The sequence below is a fragment of the Diadema antillarum genome, unplaced genomic scaffold (assembly GCF_040938485.1).
Source record: "Diadema antillarum isolate AM-2024a unplaced genomic scaffold, OU_Dant_1.0 seq00000164_RagTag, whole genome shotgun sequence".
NCBI classification, from domain to species: Eukaryota; Metazoa; Echinodermata; class Echinoidea; order Diadematoida; family Diadematidae; genus Diadema; species Diadema antillarum.
The window spans coordinates 1-7,975 of record NW_027271235.1 but is presented as its reverse complement, the minus strand read 5'-3'; positions in this window follow the sequence as shown (position 1 = coordinate 7,975).

Below are 7,975 nucleotides of genomic sequence, written 5' to 3'. Positions count from 1 at the left end.
TTTAATTGCTTCGAAGTCGAGCAAAGCACGACTATCTTTTGGGGTCTAGGAACACTCCCCCCTGGAAAACCACCCTCCGGATTACTACCACCCGGATAATAACCCCCAGGACAATCTCCCCCTAGGGCAACTACCTTCCAGTTCAATTACTCCCAAGGACAACTTTCCCCGGACTAACTACCCTCCAAGGGCAACTACCCCCTGCAAGTGGATAACACCTCCCCCCCCCCCCCCCCCCGATAACTACTCCCGGATAACTACCCCCGGATAACTATAACCCCCTGGATAACTACCACCTGGGTAACTACCCCGCGGATAACTACTCCCTGGATAAATACCCTCCGGGTAACTCCCCCCCCCCCCTAACTACCACCCGAAAACCTACCCCCGGGTTAACGGGGTCATCCCACGAGACCGACACCCACGAGTCATACGGTCCACGAGACCGACATCAAAAATAGGTCCATGAGTCATACAGCCCATGAGTTCGACACTAGACACAAAAGGCTCACGAGACCGACACTAAGCAAAGAGAGCCCACGAGACCGACACTACTCAATTAAGGCTCACGAGACCGACAGTATGCAAAAGAGGCTCACGAGACCGACACTAGGCAAAGACAGCCCACGAGACCGACACTATAGGCAAAGAAGGTTCACGAGACCGACACTAGGCAAAGAAAGCCCACGAGACCGACACTAGGCAAAGAAGGCTCACGAGACCGACAGGATGAGCAGCGCCATCTACATGTCAATTACAAATATGTACCTGTACAGGGTGTTCCATTAAGGGGAAAATTACATACTTTCGGGTGCAAATTCGTTACGCTGTCCAACGAAAGATTGTTACTAATAACAGCGCCATCTACATATCAACGGCATTGATTATGTATTTCTACACGTGTAGCTTTTAGGGGACAGTTTTGTCACGTTACGGGGGGCGACATTGTTACCATTTTTTTCTTTTTTATATAGAATTGTCCTCTTCATAGGACCCCCCCCCCAAAAAAAAAAGAAAGAAAAAGAGATAGCGGACATGAACAATGAATGATTTACTGTTAGATGCCATCATGCTATATTTAATAGGCTTTCCTAATTTCTACTTATATGGTAGACAGGATCTAAGTTTTGTCACCCTTTTCTTTCTCGCTTCACAACTTCACAAGTAGGCCTTATTAAATATCCTTTCTGCCTGCTTTTACCCGCCTGCTTAGAGTTCAATTTGTAATTTTCTCTGAACTTTAATGTATGAAATTCAACGGATGAATTTTTTTTTTCTTTATCGCAGCGATACGCCTCGATTTCAGCAGCTTGTGTTCGTAAAATTATTCTTCTCAAAACAGTACGTTTTTCATGAAATAGGAAAGTCACTTTCATGGATCCATCTTCTTTTTCCGAATTCTTTACGCTGCCTTAATTGACGATTACATGATTTTCTGTGATTTTTTATTATTTCAACACCTTTGCAGATGACTAGCCCCCCCCCCCCCCAATATCATATAAAGCACGTGTGCACTACAACATTGACCATTTTGTGAATAATTTTCTTGTAGTGAACTTCATTTCATACCTGGGTATTTTTCTAGTTGGTTGATCTGAATGTCCACATCATTTTATTATCTTTTTTTTCTAAGTAGGTATACCGGTATGGGCCTTGCAGATAGGGAAACGAGGGTGTTTTGGCATTTTCGAAAGTGATGTTGAAACATCTCATGCACTTTACTGAATTTTGTTTATTTTTTTTTACAAACACTCACATACTCAAACACAATTAAAGATCTTGAACCGTTCAGGGGGTGAGGGAAGACAATTGACGGGGTAATACCCTAGCAACTCTCCTTTTCCACCTCTTATACCTTCTTTATGCCATTTTCTGGACACCCTATACAGTTTATTGGCCTATAGGTGGCGCTGTTCATCCTGTCGGTCTCGTGGGCCTTCTTTGCTTAGTGTCGGTCTCGTGAGCCTTTTGTGCGTAATGTCGAACTCATGGGTTGTATAACTCGTGGGCTTATTTTACTTGATGTCGAACTCATGGGCTTAAGTTACTCAGTGTCGAACTCGTGGGCTGTATAACTGGTGGGCTGTATGACTTGTGAGCTGTATGACTCGTGGGCTGTATGACTTGTGAGCTGTATGACTTGTGGGCTGTATGACTCGTGGGTGTCGGTCTCGTGACGTGCACCCCGGTTAACTTTCCCCCTAACTATCCCCCATAACTTTCCATGGATGATTACCCCCCGTACAACTACACCCCCCCCCCCGTAACTATCACGAAGAAAATCACCCCCCCCCCCCCCCAGATAATGCATCCAGGTCAATTACCCTCTGGATAACTACCACTTGTGTGATTGCCCCTCCGCCCCTCCCCCCTCCCGTAACTCTTACTTTTAAATAGAAAGAATACTATTACAACGGAAAACGAAGTTCCTTGTATTATTTTGTCAGAAATCATGGACATGCCATGCTAATGCTTTATCTTATGAAAACAACATCTTAAAGATTTGCGATTTGTATCGTTGGTATTTAGGACAATGTATGCACGAGCTTAATTTCCCCCTTCCGTATTTGACGCTATGTTCATGAAAAAAAAAAAAAAAACTGTCCCTTCATATCCTACCCGGCAATCCAGTGGATGTCATTTGCCTTTAACCAAAACTATTTTCCCTATATCTGTATTTTCTTGTTCTGTTCCGAAATTTTGGATTCTCTTGATAGTAGTATGAAAGAAGTTTTAGGTTTAAAAAAGCATTTACGATTAAATTAAAGACATTTTAAAATAATTTCACATTTCAGAATGAGTTAAACTTTTTGTAAGCTTAAATTTCTAGTCCCATTTCTTTTTTTTTATTATACCACAATCGTCTATCGTTTACCACAACTCGACTTTGCACTTCATTATTTTGAGGAGCTTAAATTATCTCATGCCTCACTTGCCCTGGTTCCCTCTTCCCTCTCCCTTTTCTCTGTTCACCGTGAAGGTAGTCTCTTCTTGTCATTCATTCCCCCCTTACTTACCTTTCCCCTTACCCTCAATACAAGGGACCTGTCTCGTGTGTGATAATGTGTCTGTATGTGTGTACTTCGTCTCTGTCCTACTTTACTTTCTTTGCCTCGTTTTATCAATTTTGTAACTAATAGATCTTGTTTTTCAGGGGTCTGCAAAATACAAGCTGTGCTTTTTAGCAGCCGCTTCCATTTCCACCATTTTTTTTTTCTGTACGTGTCTTGAAATTATTCCGAAATTGGATTATGTATTATGGTTCATTGGTTTTGTTTTTTGTTTTTCATTGCATTGTTGCATCATTAGTATAGTTATGTGTATTTAATGTTATTACTGTATGTGTTTTAAACGAAATAAACGAAACTTAAAGGGGCTGTACAGTACTGGTTGAGGTGGGGATTCATGTTTTTTACATTCCTAAGTGAGATAATGAGAAACCTCTTATGAAATATGAAAGAGCATGTAATTTTAAAAACGATTCAATGTTTATTTGATGAAAATTGGATTTCAAATGACTGAGATATCCATTAAAGTGATAATGATAAAAGAATACAGACCACGCCTTTTATTACGATCTCTTTGTTTCACCTTGTTTTGGGATATCTCAGCCATTTCAAAACCTATTTTCATCAAATAACTTTTGATACCCCTTAGGATTGCATGCTCTTTGACATCTCATAGAGTGGCTTCTGAATATCTCGCAAAACGTTAAAAAGCTAAATCTTCAAATCGTCCAGAACTGTACACACCCTCTAACTGTTACTGAACTATAAGGTTTTAATTCCTCCAATAGAAATACACCTAGATAACATCCCTCTTAGGGCAATTATCCTCAAGGCCAATTCCTCTCGGACAATATTCCCCATAGAGCAATATTGCCCATAGGGAAATTCCCCTCCCTCAGGCAACTACTCAGGTTAAGTTCTGCTAGGAAAAAAAGGGGTAATCGTGCTATTGCCCATAAGTATATGTTCTGATATATGTTATATTTGTTTTATAAATTGAGTATATGAATATAAGAACGACCCAAGTCCATGGAAGATCATTTCGAGTAAACTAAAAAAAATTTCATATCTTTTTTATTTGTCCAATAATATTCTATTCAACTGTGATGGGAAGGCAACATTGTATATACAATTTAGAACATATATTATTATGACAATTAACATTTGCATTAATTGTGGAGAGGCCATTTTGTGTGGTGGACTTGGGTCGTTCTTTGATTCATATACATGATATTCTGCTATAGAGATGGGAGAAGGATGAGAGAGGGCGCTATTATATGAATGTAAGAATGACCCAAGTCCTTCATTCTTACATTAATATAAGATTTAACTCATTCATTTCAGGCACTTCCGGGGGTAATTAGGATTTATCATTTACACACAAGATGAGTTCATGCATAAGCTACAATTTCCCATGTCGAACTAAATTTGGCCAAAAATTGGACTTGGGTCGTTCTTATATTCATATACTCAATTATCTAAAAGATACTAATATACTAAGATACTAAGATATATATCTATTTCGACAATGCTGTCACTGCCACCAGATGTGTTTAGGCGTTTCTTCGAAGCAATTTTACTGTTAGACCGTAACCGTTCCATTTCAGAATTGTGTTTATGTATTATGGTTCATTGGTTTTGTTTTTTGTTTTTCATTGCATTGTTGCATCATTAGTATAGTTATGTGTATTTAATGTTATTACTGTATGTGTTTTAAACGAAATAAACGAAACTTAAAGGGGCTGTACAGTACTGGTTGAGGTGGGGATTCATGTTTTTTACATTCCTAAGTGAGATAATGAGAAACCTCTTATGAAATATGAAAGAGCATGTAATTTTAAAAACGATTCAATGTTTATTTGATGAAAATTGGATTTCAAATGACTGAGATATCCATTAAAGTGATAATGATAAAAGAATACAGACCACGCCTTTTATTACGATCTCTTTGTTTCACCTTGTTTTGGGATATCTCAGCCATTTCAAAACCTATTTTCATCAAATAACTTTTGATACCCCTTAGGATTGCATGCTCTTTGACATCTCATAGAGTGGCTTCTGAATATCTCGCAAAACGTTAAAAAGCTAAATCTTCAAATCGTCCAGAACTGTACACACCCTCTAACTGTTACTGAACTATAAGGTTTTAATTCCTCCAATAGAAATACACCTAGATAACATCCCTCTTAGGGCAATTATCCTCAAGGCCAATTCCTCTCGGACAATATTCCCCATAGAGCAATATTGCCCATAGGGAAATTCCCCTCCCTCAGGCAACTACTCAGGTTAAGTTCTGCTAGGAAAAAAAGGGGTAATCGTGCTATTGCCCATAAGTATATGTTCTGATATATGTTATATTTGTTTTATAAATTGAGTATATGAATATAAGAACGACCCAAGTCCATGGAAGATCATTTCGAGTAAACTAAAAAAAATTTCATATCTTTTTTATTTGTCCAATAATATTCTATTCAACTGTGATGGGAAGGCAACATTGTATATACAATTTAGAACATATATTATTATGACAATTAACATTTGCATTAATTGTGGAGAGGCCATTTTGTGTGGTGGACTTGGGTCGTTCTTTGATTCATATGGACTTGGGTCGTTCTTTGATTCATATACATGATATTCTGCTATAGAGATGGGAGAAGGATGAGAGAGGGCGCTATTATATGAATGTAAGAATGACCCAAGTCCTTCATTCTTACATTAATATAAGATTTAACTCATTCATTTCAGGCACTTCCGGGGGTAATTAGGATTTATCATTTACACACAAGATGAGTTCATGCATAAGCTACAATTTCCCATGTCGAACTAAATTTGGCCAAAAATTGGACTTGGGTCGTTCTTATATTCATATACTCAATTATCTAAAAGATACTAATATACTAAGATACTAAGATATATATCTATTTCGACAATGCTGTCACTGCCACCAGATGTGTTTAGGCGTTTCTTCGAAGCAATTTTACTGTTAGACCGTAACCGTTCCATTTCAGAATTGCCCTACTGCATCATTTTGCATTAACAAAGAGTATAATCAGGGATGTGGGAAGAGATTTCCACCTCGTTGGTATATTTTACAACAGAGCATTACCTCCCTTGACAATTACCCCTTGTTAAGATTAGGTCCAGAACAATCACCCTGCCCCAGGAAAATTACGTCTCCCATTGTTATTTTCGAAAAACGTTTGTTATTTGAATTGAAACACGCACACACACACGCAAACACACATTTTTTTTTTTTCCGGATGGAATGGATTGTATGGTTTTGGTTGAGACCTAACATCAGGTTTCTAACATCTTATTGGTGAGATAATTAGAAAGCTTTAACGAAATATGAAAGAGCATGTGATAAAATATTCCAAGATGGATTCGACGTTTTTGTGTTTAAAAAAAAAATGGTCTTGATATGATTGAGATAAAACAGAGCAACCCTAATAATAGGTGGGACTCACCCTTTATTAGGATCCCTTTGACTTGCTTCTTTGTTTTTGGATGTCTCAGCCATTCCAAAACCTCTTTTCGTCATGTAAACTTTGAATTCCTTTAATAATGGTATGCTCTGTATGCATATTACGTTCTGGTTTCTTGGTATCTCGCATAAACTTTAAAGCTCAGTCCTCATCTCCACCTATACTATATCATCCCTTTAAGTATCAACAACATTATAGCACAACTATACTTGTGTGGAGAATATGGTGTAATCATACTCTTAGGACAGATCAGGGCACCGTTTGATAAAAGTTGCCAGCTATGACAACTTGTTAGTCTCTGATAATTTCAATAAAATCCTTGGTTCTGATTGGCTGAGAAGCTCTGGTCACTGATTTGTTACCAAGGACCTGCATGGATCGACGTGCAACGATTGGTGATTGTCTGGGTCTGCCAGCTTGTCAGGACTGACAACTTTCATAAAACTGTGCCCACATCTTATCAGAAATTATGGCTTTATATCGAGGGCCCCTATCTTATGTTAAGTGAATACATGAATTGCAGTGAATTGCAGGAGGGGGGGGGGAAGAGGGTGTCGGGGTATAGTTATGGGGGGATCTGGGTGGTAGTTATCCATGGAGTGGCTACCCAGCGGGTAGTTATCCGAGGGGTAGCTGTCCTAAGGGGAATTGCCATTGGGGTTAGTTGCCCACGAGGGTAGATTTCCCGGGGTGGTTGTCCTAAGGATTTGTAATTGCCCCGGAGGATTATTGCCCTAGGAGAGTAGTTGTCCGCGGGGTAGTTGCTCTAGGGGGAATAGCCCTGGGGGTGATTATCCAGGTGGGAATTATCCAGAGGGTAGTTGCCCAGGAGGTAAGTGCCCGGATTCGTGCCTTTTGTTGTTTTTCTCTTTTTATAACTTTTTTCGATATTTTTTTAATAGCTCATTTTTCCCAATGATTTCACACTTACTGATTATACGTTAGGGAGAGAGAGAGAGGGAGGGGGGGGGGGGGGAGGGGTTATAGCGCCCACTTAGACGGTACGCGGTCATTCAAAAACAATCTTGTCTAATCCTTCTATTCTTTTTATGATTAAAAGGCCCCCTCTTTGCCAGCACAGGAGTGAAGGACGTATTTATCATCTTTCTTGCGCCCGTGGTGTTTAATGCACTCTACAGCGCCACTTTGCGTTTCCTTTCTACAACCGTCTTTTTCATCATGGCTGCCTTCCTGATTGTACCAATTATGCTCACTGGGTAAGTTCTATGACGACATGATGTCGCTTTTATTGTCGACCACGCCCTCTTCGGTCGATGGTTGAGTTGATGAATTTTAAATAATATACGTTATAGGCTTACTGAGTAAATAGATTTTACAGGCTGCTAAAGAATGTACACGACTTGCTTTGGTTGTCCCAACAGCTTTTGGTTGCCGTGAAAAGGATGCGGCTTTCGTTTTAGCAATAATAGGGATCTTTAAATATGCGACGCGGAAGTTTGAGAAAATTCCGTTGGATGTTCA